Consider the following 12743-nt stretch of genomic DNA (forward strand, 5'->3'; position numbering starts at 1 on the left):
CTATACACGCTTTAAGCAATGTGGCAACCGCAAAAAATGAATTATTCCAACAGCATCGCACAATCTTGGGAAATTCTCTTTAATTTGCTGTTGAAAGGAAAGAGAGGATCACTTCTGTGTAAGAAATTAAGTTTAAACTTTATGCTTGTGGTTTTTGAGGTTTTCCACTGTTTCTGGCACCCCGATCGCTACTTTACAGATCTCAGCAGGGTGTAGTTGTTGAACATCTCATTTGGTGACTGAAGAAAAGAGAAGCAAATATTTTAGCATTTTCAGCTTAGTAGTAAAGTGCAGATGACTGAATATGAACACGCTGTGTTTTTTGGGGGGCTTAAGAACAAGCTGCTGATGACAGCTTGGGATATTCCATCCTTTCCAGCTGGCACCTAGACGGGGCGTTGTACAATTAACATGAAACTGCAGAGCACTAAAGAGTGATGCAGCACTCCAGAGGGTACAGCTACACCTACAGTACACAGCTGGTTAATAGATTCAGGGGTATCCATCAAAAGCTTGTGTAAACCCACAGTGAGACAGCAGCGGCCTAAATTCTTTGTTGAACTCTAGGGATAATCCCTTTGCATTAAATAATGTCAACACAGACACAGTTTGGCCTATAATGCCAAAATTGTAGGAAAGTTAAAGGGGGATTTGTGTGATCTGGTGGGGCATTCTGGTCTTCATCAAACAACAGATCCTGTGCTGGGGTTTGATGCTGGGGTTACATGTGAATGTGTATTCCAGTATGTGTGCTTTCTAGCACAGATGCAAACACTGCACATGGCTGTGTGGCGCGCATGTGGGAGGAAAGGTTACTGATGCATTATAGCCCTCACCTTTGAGGCTGACCCCATTACTGCCCTTCACCTCACCCTCCCTTTAACTTCCTCACCACCCCTTATCCCTCTGTTGTCCAACCGCCTCTCTTCTGTCCTACACACACACACACACGCACACGCGCACGCACACACACGCACACGCACACACACACACACTGAGAAACCTGCCCTAACAGCGGTTAAAGTGTCAGGAGGTAGACCACATATTTAACTTGACATGCTTGCCAATCAGAGGTCCTTCCCTGCTGCTGGTGTAAACCAGAGAGGCCTCAAGCTTACCATATGTCCCAATATACCCCAACAGGGGTAAAAAGGCTTACAGTTACTTACCACTTGCTATCTCCCATTTCAAATACTTGCCTAGCTGAGTATGATGTCAACATGTCATTGTTGTGGATGCTTCACTCTTATTAAAAAGTGTAGGGATAAGGCCTGCAGATGTTGTAATAATGAAAGATAAATGGGGTGAAGGAAACTTCAGATGCTGTTATGTGCTTCAGTTTTTTTTTTTTTTGTGCTGCATTTGTAGCCTCGCTTTATCTTTTTTCCAGTTATTCTGGGAAACACTTTAATACAGTGGGAAAATAAGGTTATTGTGAAATCTGCAATGGAAGCTTACAGGAAGAAATTGCTGGTTGCTCTTGTGTGACACACATAAGGTCACAGAAATGACAGATAATGATTTCAAACACACTTTTGTTAGTAGATAATGCGTATCTTGTCCCAAATTGGCACATAGCGACCCAAAAGAAAGACGCCTCAGCATCATTAAGGAAGGTTTTGGAGACGATAGAGTACAGTCTAATGATCACACACACACTAGCATTATGCACATGCACACACAGATTTATGAAACATTCTTGTTTGTAGCAGCAATCTCAATGATGCTCTCTAATGATTTACCACAGCAATATGAGGTGGGAAATACTGCCAGACATTTTACATAATTCACTTTTTTCCCCTTAAATATCATGCTGATGTCACTTTGTAGATTATTGGGGAGGGAGGCAGTTCATTACACTCAGCTATATCTCTCGCAGTCTGTCTGTTGCTCGTGAGTGTAACTCTGAAACGTATATAGTCCATAAAACAAATGGCAGTTGTGTAGAACAGATTGTGTTGTTAAAGCAAACACTGTTTGTAACATTCGAAGGCAAGCAGAATTTCAACATAAAAAGAGCAATAACCTGTATGTTACAAAGATTTATGTATCCCTGGATAGCGTGCTTCCTCCATACTGAGGATTGCCAGGTAGTAAATTAGGAAATGCCTTTTGGCAAAGAGTGCACCCTCTACTCATTCACACACTCACACTCTCTGTATTGTACCCTTACCACTATGTTTAGTCATAGAATTTAGCAGCACCATTGCCAGTATATAATGATATAAACACATGGATACACCAAACTGTGAACATACACACTGAAACATACATACAAACAAATGTCAAAGAAACCAGAATGTCCAGCCCCTCCTCAACCACAGCATGTGCTTCTCTTGTGAAATGACTTTTCAGTCTTTTAACGATACGAGGTTTCAGGCTTTTTAAGGGCCAATGATGTCACTAAAAAGAAGGTTTAGAATCACAGTCTGGAAAAACACTCACTCCTCACAATTACACACACATGCATGAACATAACCCTGGGAAAGAAGGACTTCTGACACCTGAGAGGGGAGAGGGATGTTAGTGGCACTTACTGAGGATGTCTGGTCTTAAAGAGTTAATGTGAACTGCGAGTTGTTGTCTGTAACATTCGCCTACACACACACACACACACACACACACACACACACACACACACACACACACACACACACACACACACACACACTAATTCCCAGTATGACTATGCTTTATTGATGGAGAGACAGAGCTGCATATCTAATGGTGTTAGCGAGTTAGAGTGAAGAGGCTGCTGGGTATGATCCATTTGTATGCATGCTAATAACAGAGCACATTGGGCCTGGGACGAGCAGGAAGATCTCTCTATAATCAACTATTCATCATTAAGACATGACTTTCTGGTCAGACACAGCGCATCATTACTCTGCACACACCACAGGCACACACACACACACACACACACACACACACCAAAAAACACTTTATCTGCAATTGCTGATTTTCTTTCACCACTTTTCCACATACTGTTTATTTGTATCAATCAAGGAGAATCAGCCGCACATAGTGGAACTAGTGAAAGTCAGCAAACTTTAACGATGGCAACGCTCTGTTCAAAAGGGCCTTTGTAAGCCAGACTTCTCTTTCAGTAATGAAGCATGTAGCAAAAAGCTCCCCTCTGTAAAAACGATGACCTGAAACTACACACACAACCATTTGTCCGCACACGGCTTATGAAATCACTGAGGGGGCTGTGAATTCCAATGCACAATAAATGTCATCCACGTGTTCTGAGTGAGGGAGTCCTGCAGTGGTTTGGGGGTCAGGGTTGAGGTTAGGGTAGCTGGTCTCCAGTGGTCCAATGTCAAACCTCAGCCCTCACAGCCTCTCACTTCTCTCAGAGGAGGAGTTGGGTAGTGGGATTTGGCTTTTCGCCCAAGGAGTAAGAGCACTGTGGGGCCCTTCCGTACTTGGAATGCCACATTTTTCACCGCACCCACCAGAATGTAGAGAAACCAAACTTGTTGAATTATATGAGCATAGTCTGAGTGTGATTTCATCCTTTTTTACCATGGCTGGTACCCATTGCTGGCCTCCTTGTTATCTTTTACAGTGCAAAAAGGGCAATTCAGGAAAGTCTTCATTGCACATTATTTGTTCCTGTACAAGATACATAATCTTGCCAAGCACCAGTTAAATAACATACCCTTTTCAAGGTAACTGATCTCTATTTCTTTTTAGATAGTCAATATATTTTTCAGCTCTAGATGACAAGTCTAAAAAGCTAATTGGGTAAGAACTGCATGTAAACGTTTGGATTGTAAACCCATGGCCTAAGAACAAATCCAGACACTTGTGTGCACATTTACATCATTAAAGCATGGAAACTCACATGCACAAAGTCACACAACTTGCTCATACTCACACTAAGATCTACATATGGCAGACTGTGTACAGGAGAGTTGGGCAGCTGGCCGGTATTAAATTGGATCCCTAGGTTCCCCACTGTTCAATGGGACTTAAAGCCATATTAAAGGCATCTCCTACAGTCCTGCACCAGTGGGAGAGCATGGACAGTGGCCAAGGAAAGCAGCCCGGTGCCAGCCACACCCCTGGAGGATTGCATCTGCTCTCACTCTGCACCATGGCCTCTTTATGTACAGCATGACATATCGTCCCATGCGCCCATATGCCAGCGGTACCAGACTACATGCGCTTTAACACAAGAGCGTGGCACTCAATAATGGTAATAAACTTAAATAAACACATCTCTGATTATGTGCATCAGATTTTTATGTGAATGTGTGTGTTTGATAGATGAACATGGGAGATAGTGTGTGCTTATGCATGCAGAGGCCACCTTTTTGCAATTTATGGATCGGTATATAAATGCTGAAATTACACTGTCTGCTGAGAGTTGAGCCCAAATTCGGAGATCCCCTCCCTTCCTTCAGAATTTATGTCGAGCATTATTTAATCTGTTGAAGCTAGTAAGAGGTGGGAGTGTTTGTGCTTCCAGTGGCTGCTCAAGACCGGTCACTCAGTGTGGTGCAGGTTGCGTGGGCAGATGCTGCTTTATGTGCCAAGCTCATTTTTATCACTGGCTTGTACTATACGCCAGTGACATAAAGCTAGTGGTGCAGTCATGCCTGAAGAAAGAGAGAGGGGCTGCTTGTGGAATCATTTCCCTTTGTATCTCACACATAATTGAACCGGTTTCATTTCCTGCCAAAACAAATACAGAGGCTACATTTCAGTGGTGATTAAAAATGTTCTGTGAAAGAGCACGAATGCTTGAATTAGTGAGTATTATTCCACATGAGGGCAGTCATCTGTTTGTTAACTATCTGCAAGTGTGAGTTTTTGCATGTTTCTGTGTCTTACCAGAATCAGCATGCAAAGGTGTAAATCTGCACTTGCAGCTGAAGAAAAGCTGTCTCTCAAACTGCCACTTTGGTGGTGGCCCTGGGAGAGCGGGAAGGATAATGGGACTAGTCTAATAAGTTTGTTTGGCTTGTTAGTGTGATTGTTTTCTCACAAAGCTAATTAACTGTCTTGGCCTTGGGGACCCTACGTCCTATATCCCACTATCACCACCAATCCACACACACCCACATGCATATATACTCATTCATCTATCCATCCCCACTTTGCTCATCCTCCTCTCTCACCCTCACCAGCAGCAGCTCTCTGTCTCTCTGTCTTTGGTTCCTGTCATGTTTAAATTGATGGAGGGTCTAGTGATTGTCTGTATGGTCCCAAGGTGCCTTTCCCCACTACACAGGCATCCTCCGGATTCTTCCTGGTCCACAGTTGATTACGATAAATCAATCTGTGGGGTCAAACACTTGGACTGGGGCACTGTCATTTCCAGTGGCTGTGGGGGTAAGCCGGCCCGGGATAAGAGGGCGTTTCCTGAAACCCCCGTGACCCCCTCGACCACTCTCGTTTCCGCGGTGAGACCTTCATTAAGGGACAAATCTGTTCCCGTAGTTAAAAAAAAAAAGAGAGGGGGTGAAGAGAAAGTGGGGGGTGCTCTTGTTTTTCATCACATCCCTCTCTCTTCTACCTCCGGTGGCCTTATTTCTCCGTCTGGTAGGGCTGGAAACTGACAGGTAACTGCAGAACAGAGCAATAACACCATCCCTCTGGCCTGTATAGCAAATAATGCCGGAGATTTAATCAATGGCCGAGAGGAAAAGCAGGGCCAAATCAATAGAAGCCTGGCTGTTTGCTCCCCTGCTTTGAAGGTGAATCCTGGCCTTGCTACATAAATTGGACTAATTGAAGAGCATGCTTGGAAACAAGCCCCTTACAAAGCATGTCTGTGTCAGCATGATACTTGTATGTGAATATCATCAGCCCAGAAGTGCAGAGGCTCAGATAATAAGCTGCCATAAGCCTGGAAAGGAAAGTAGATGGAATAAACGCAATATTAGTTGCATTTGAATTGATAACATCTATCCACAGTCATTTAGGTGATAAGCGTGGGTGTACTGCAGCATCAACAGCAGCACCACTTGGTTGGGGTTGTGGAATAAAAATCACATTTTATTTAGCAGCAAAAAGGATATTTTTCATGGCACCGTGCATCAAGTATGTTCCTCTTCATTTATCTATCACCGGGTAGCATTAATGATCTATGTTTTCATACTGTACATTGCGTGTGAGTGTTAAAAGGGCTTCTTGCATGCTGGGCTGAGGACATAAATGCAGTGACAGTGATACATCTCATCAGCAGAGACAACAAATTAAAAACGCTCACCCATGAGACACCGTTGTTCAATAAATTGGCCTTATTTTCAGGGGGAAAATGGGGCATTCTCGACACAAAACAATCAATCAAAGTAAATGACCCTGGTGGTCACAAATCTGTCACAGCGGAGCATTGCTGTATTAGCCATCGGACCTATCGGCTGGTCAAGTTGAGATCTTCCCTAAGACCTCATTCCATCTCGGCTCTCTCATGGGGGTGGGGCCCTGAGGTCTTAGTCCTCTGGCTGGCCTTAATTAATAAGTTTTGTAGTAATGGCGAGAACAACAGGAGGTGTTAACCCTGTTAGTAGAGAGGCATGTTATAGTATTAGGCTTCTCTGAAGGGAGCTGGGGAGGGGGAGAATTAAAAGATCTCTGCTGTGGATTGGCTCACAATGCACCAGGAAGGAGATTTGAGCCCAAATGAAATGATTGTATCAGATAGAAATCGATAGCAATCCATGCCTTCCTTAATCCTGCACTAGCTCCCAGATCACTCCCTGGTGCAGGCAATCTCTCAGCCATCATTACGACACGCAGATCGATAGTGGGTAGCAAGGCCTCTGGTTAAGTTTCTGGCTACACTGCAAAAGTATGAGAGAAGAGAGTAAAGGAGAAGAGAGGCGAGACAAGATGATGAGAGAGGCCACAGGGTGTTAGTATGGCTTTGGGTTTCTGACAAAGTACAACCGTGCTGTTGTTAGAGGTAATTAACAAGAGAAGACAGCAGACAACAGGTAATCTACCTCGCCAAAAAAACTTTAAATCCTGCCAAAGCTCAAAGCACAAAATCTTTTGTTGTGTTATTATCTCACAATGGGGGATTTGAGTTAAGCGCCAAGCATATTCCGCTTCAAGAGATGGATGATGAAGCTTGGAACTGTGTTTTATGGTTGTAATCAGAACAGGTGCAAATCATCTATCAAGGCATAATAAAATTTTACAAAGTGATTTCTTGTCTGTAATACTCCTGACATTCTGTTGCAGTTTATGCCTCGACCAATGAAATAGTCCATCTCACATGTCTCACTGGCAGCGTCTCAGGGGATCCGAGTGAAGAAAGTGAAGAGTTATTATTGGGGATTTTGCAGTGATTGCATTTATGTGATGTAAAATAAGAGGGGAAAAAAACAACACAACACAACAATGATAAATAAGAACATTTTCAGACTGGAAGCAACAACTGCAGAAAAAGCATCAAGGGGTAAATAAAACAACTTTGATGAGATGTTTGTGCACAAAACGCACAGGCTACTTCTTGAAAAATTAATTGGTGTATTTATCATTAACACCGGTGGCCTTAACAGCAGGAGGATCCATCATTAACACCAATGGCCTGAGCAGCTGGAAGCACAAAGAAAGCGCCTTTGGATTCAGCCTCTGCTTTCTGTGTTTTGTAGTCAAGTCACTGTGTCTGTTTAAAACCCCTCAATTAAAAACGGAGAGTTGGGCGCTGCTTTAATGATAGCTGTGATTTTAATCAGGAGCGCGGTATTCCTGGTAGGTCCTGAAGGTCTGGAGGCCTCACTGCACACATCAACTTATCTCTTTCTTAAAGCTCCCTTTCTAATTTCCCACCTCTGTCAAAGTCTGCGCTCATCCCCCCCCCCCCCTCCCCAGCAGACCTTGCTGTTAGGATGTACATATTGAAAAAAAATACAACACACCACAAGTAATTAATTCCATTAGCATCAATATTCTACTCATGAGCGGCAAACACGGGCAGGCAGAGCTGGTACAGGAAATCTCTGTGATGGAAAGCATAGTAAGGGGATATGAGTGGGAAGATAGATAGAAAGAGGGAGAGAAGGATTGTTTACTCTCTCCCTATTCTCTGTCTCTGTCTTACTGTCTTTTTTTCCCCCATCTCTCCTCCTCTCTGAAAAAGCCTGCTGGCGCGAAGGAACTTCTCCCAGCAATTAAGAGGGGCCGCAGACGCTCAGTGTAATTACCGCCGCACATTGCTGCTGTCACAAAACTCAGCTTGCCCTCTGGTCATAAAAAAACACACTGAAGAATATTTAGAAATGAATTATTCAGAGTGATTGTTCGTACTCAATTATTCATGGGGCCCCAGCGAAGGGAGATTTGCATCTCAACGCTGTAAATATTATTAATCTTGCCAATTACAAAATTCTCTGCCGCTCCAAATTCTTCAAATGATGTTCCAAATGTGTGCGGCATTTTATAGCCTTTAATGTTTAAGTGGCTTGAAATGAATGTGCTGCAGCTTTTACAAATCATCTGGAAAACAAATCAAGCTCTCTGGAATGGAATTTCTCATAGTCTGTGAGACATAGTGACACCACAAAAGTGCCAAATGTTAACAGCTCAACTAGAATTCTAAATTAAAAAGTCAGCTTGTATGTGGCCCTAAAAGAAACTTATGTTCATCATTGGGTAAACCAGATTTTATAAGCAAAATGTAACCATGCCAACTAACTACATGTGGCTCGGCCATTTTGGGGATTTTAGATTTCAGTTTTCAAATTTTTTGATGCTCTTAAAAGCAGACTTTCTCATCCAACATCAGTATGAAGTCGACGTAAGTACTTTCACATTGCAGTAACTAAAATATAGATACAAAGGGAGCAACAGAACAATAATGCATTCATTACAATCTTTACTTAACAGTGCAACATTTCTCTCTCTCTCTCTTCAAAGAGGTCTGATATTAACCACTTTTATGAGATTTCAAAGCAACAAAACATCTAGCATGTTCCAAATATTCCAATTTGGGTCCAAAACTGCAGGTGCAACAGCTAAAGGGTGGCTTATAATATCCAGTGTTTCATGCCAACTGGTTATGGAAGCCTCATTAGTTCAGATGATACAATATTTCTGCCGGGTTATGATACAGCCAAAATAAACAAATACTGTTAGGTATGAGGCTACGACTAGCGTGGTCCACATTGTGACCAATAAAACTGCTCTCTTTTTCCATTTTTAGATAATTGGTCAAGTAAGCTAAACACTCTCTTGCAAAGGTGCTGAAGTAAAAAAGAAATTGGGTGGGTTAATAAAGTATGAACCAACAGAGGGGATGAGGGGCAACAGAAAAAAATTAATCAACATAATTGGACGGAAAAGCAGCTGTTTTCATTTATTTCTATCAAGTGTTGCTCTCTTTAAACACAGAGTACACATTTTCAATAATCTTTGATCTTACCTCTTTTTGTCCCTCCAAATGCACAATAGAACATATATTCTATTAAATAAAAATTGAGGTCTATGTCCAGATACTTAATTAAATTTGTGTCAACTTTGATACTGCAGTAAGCCTTTCTGTTCTTGAACAATGTCACAGATGGTGATAAAAGGAATAAATGGTGGGCTATAGTAATAATTTGTCCAGGCAGGGAGAAAATTCACTGTATTCGGCTGATTGGCCGGACCTCTTAAGCCGTGCGTCTCTGTAAGGATGTGTTACTCTCCATAACTTAGTACTCAAGAATGGAATTTGAAGTTTGTGCACAAAATATTTAAATTGTCATTTTAATTTTTGAACCAACAGATATAAGAAAGTAAGAAAAAGAAGCCATTTTTTCCAATTAACCACTACATACACTGTTGCCCATAAAGTTGGAATAAAACATTTTTTACCTCTTGTAAATGATTGTGACAATGTGATTTATTCTTGATAAATAAAGTATATATCTTCTCAACTTCATTGATCAAACTCTTCCAAACATATCATAGTGAAACCTTTGCAAACTGTGTATTCGGGCTTTAACAAAATTGGGGGTATTGAACAATTATTCCAACTTTATGGACAACAGTGTACATTTCATAAATCTGCTTGAAGTTATAAGTGAGAACCACATACATATTGCAAAACTGAAGACAACTAACAACAACAACTTATAAAAGGATGAAATGAATTTTCATCCCATGTCTGTGTGTGTTTATTGCACATATACCTGTGAACCTGCACATATACCTGAGGAGCTAACAGCGTTAGCCAGGAGTCAGATGGAGGGACTGCACCAGGAGCGGTGAGCGGAAAGGAGGGGGGCCGTTCTGGTGAACAACAGGTGGTGCAGTCCTGCTCATGTTACTATCAAGGAGCGCATCTGCAGCCCGGACATTGAACTGTTTGCTGTTGGTCTTCGTCCATATTATCTGCCACGGGAGTTTTCACATGTTGTCATGGTGACTGTTTACATTCCTCCTTCTGCCAACCTGACTTCGGCGTGTGACGTCATCCACTCTGCCATAGCCCGGGTACACCATGTCACCATGTCACCATGGCAAAGGCACTGCCCAACTTCATCCAGTACGGGAACTGTTCCACGAGGGAGGAGAGGACCCTGGACTCTGGACTCACCTGATTATTATTATTGTTATTATTATTATTATATAATACAGCTCCTCACTCAGAGTGTACATGTTGTTATATATTATTGTTGGTAGTAGTGGTACTATTTGTATCATTATTATTTTTATTATTATATAATACAGCTCACTCTGAGTGTACATGTTGTTATATATTATTGTTAGTAGTAGTGGTATTATTTGTATCATTATTATTATTATCAATATTATTACTTTCGTGTTTGAAGTGTATTCTTATTCTTTTGGAGCTGTGTGTAACAAAAAGCAATTTCCCCCTGGGGATTATTAAAGTAATTCTGATTCTGATTCTGATTCTGAACATTTTAAAATGTATCCGATGCATAAATTATATGGAATTATCAATGATTTATAATAGGGATACAAAAAATACCCTCTAGTGCTATTGACCTATGGATTAAACTCTTTATTCATAGTTAATGGTAATATATAATCTTAAGTGACTCTATAAAAGATGGCCTTGGAAGAGCATTAATGTAAAGCTAAAGGAGAACAATTCCCTGTTGGTAAGTCCAATAGCCAGTCCAATAGCCAGCCATCCATTCATAAATGCCCCCATCCATTGAGTGGTGTACACTGGACACCAGCAATCTAGATTTTAATAGTGACCCTGTGTCTCGGCTGCCTGCCTGGTGCTTCTCTGAGTCTCAGGATGAATTGGAGAGTGACACTTGATAATGCTTTAGGCTGAGAAGCTCACTCTAATAGGCCTAGACTTAATTAGTATGGGACTCCCCCTGTATGGAAAGATAAATCCTAACCCCCTGAAAGTAAGGCTGCTGACACACGTACAAACACAGATATACAAACATGATATACACAAACAGATAGAAGCACACAGATTCAGGACAGATATGAGCATTAACCGAGGCAATTTTCGGTTTTGAAAGCCCTTTCAGCTCTCATGCAGCGATGATAATACTTTAAAATTATACAGACTTCCCTCTTTCTTTCTATTTCCCTCCCTCCCTCCATCCCTTCCCTAACCCACAGAATCTTCCCCTCATTGCCTTGCAGGGTGCAGAGTGATGTGTCATTTTATAATCCTGTGCAGGCTAAATTACATTAGGAATATCCTCTCATTAATTAAACCTGCTATTGGCAGCACCTGAGATAAAACAGATTATAAGAGCTGAGAGTGAAAACACAGAGCACGAAACGCTAGCGTCAGCACTTTGCATGCGAGTGTGTGTGCGTGCGAAAATTGTGCATGCGTGTGTTCCTGAGAGTACGGGGAAGAGGAGGAGAAGAGCGAGAGAGACATAAAGGGAAACACTGCAGGAGGAAATGGTACAGTCAAGATCTGTTGATGTGCTTTTGTCTATAGATGGTGCTTCACTACAGTCCAAACACCCTCTGATTTAACGTTTATCCTTCCAGAGATGGTTTATCCATAGCGGGATTAGTTTCAGGGTTAATGGATGCTATTCACATGCTCTTTTGCACTGTTTCTGACAGGTGGTATACATAGAGTCCACAGTAAAACAACTCCTATCATCAACACATTCTGCAATTCTGGCACCGGTTGGAGTAAGATTTAGACTCAGAATGGTACTATTAATCTATTGGGAATACTTTTTGTCACTGAGTGCAGCGATTTGATCTTTCAGCGATTATCTCCTTAGAGACATAAAATATCCGGGCAAGTACAAGTTTTTCTCCAGTCTTCTGAGGTCACAAAATGAATATGAAATTCATCAGCTGTTGTTTTGATATACTATTCTGGCTTTGGAGAGAGTATTCAATTTCTTTTTTTTTTTTGAGCCAGGGTAGAGTAACCAACTCTGGAGTCTATATAAGGAAGAATCAAAGCAGATACCCCATTAAAATGTATCAGCGATACCTCCTTTAACCAAAATGAATCATGATAAAAATTCGCATTAAACACACTCATCTTGGTAGCTGTCAAAACTGATTAATGCTAAGGAAAGAGGAAACAGAGGAGGGAAGAGAGAAGGGAAAAAAAAAAAACTTGTATAAATATTAAGTGAGTTCGAGTGGGAATGCATGTTGCCTTTGTATGCACGCCGTGTAAAAGCCATTGTGAAGTTCACGCGGGTCCCTTACAAACGAATAAATCACTGCCTTCGGACAAATTAATCAAAGTGCCCAGCTGTTGCTGTGCATGGCTAACTGGCGACAGAGCCGGCACAGGCTGAGACTCTTTCCCTGGG

Source organism: Pempheris klunzingeri, chromosome 13 (assembly GCF_042242105.1).
Source record: "Pempheris klunzingeri isolate RE-2024b chromosome 13, fPemKlu1.hap1, whole genome shotgun sequence".
In the NCBI taxonomy this organism is placed as follows: domain Eukaryota; kingdom Metazoa; phylum Chordata; class Actinopteri; order Acropomatiformes; family Pempheridae; genus Pempheris; species Pempheris klunzingeri.